We start from the raw sequence: 490 nt of genomic DNA, 5'->3' as shown, positions 1-490 counted from the left end.
AGCAGCAGCAACAGCAGCAACAGCAACAGCAGCAGCAGCAACAGCAGCAACAGCAGCAGCAGCAGCAGCAGCAGAAGCAAAAAAAGGAAAACATATATAGAGTATTTAGATGCAACAGCTGCTGCTGCAGCACTAACACAAACCCTAAACCCTAAACCCTAAACCCTAAAACTTAGACCTTCTCCTCTCCCCACTAAACCCTCATAAACACTCATAAACCCTAAACCCTCATAAACCCTAAACCCTCACAAACCCTAAACCCTAAACCCTACTGTAGAAGTATTCTATCTAGATAAACCCTCCTAAACCCTCGTAAACCCTCCTAAACCCTAAACCCTCCTAAACCCTCCTAAACCCTCCTAACCCGTAAACCCCCCTAAACCCTCCTAAACCCTCCTAAACCCTCACAAACCCTCCTAAACCCTAAACCCTCCTAAACCCTAGACCCTCGTAAACCCTAAACCCTACCGTAGAAGTACTCTAGGTCGTC

This window comes from Eimeria mitis, genomic scaffold (genome assembly GCF_000499745.2).
Source record: "Eimeria mitis Houghton genomic scaffold, Emh_scaff1070, whole genome shotgun sequence".
Lineage (NCBI taxonomy): Eukaryota > Apicomplexa > Conoidasida > Eucoccidiorida > Eimeriidae > Eimeria > Eimeria mitis.
Note: the sequence above shows the minus strand (reverse complement) of the source record.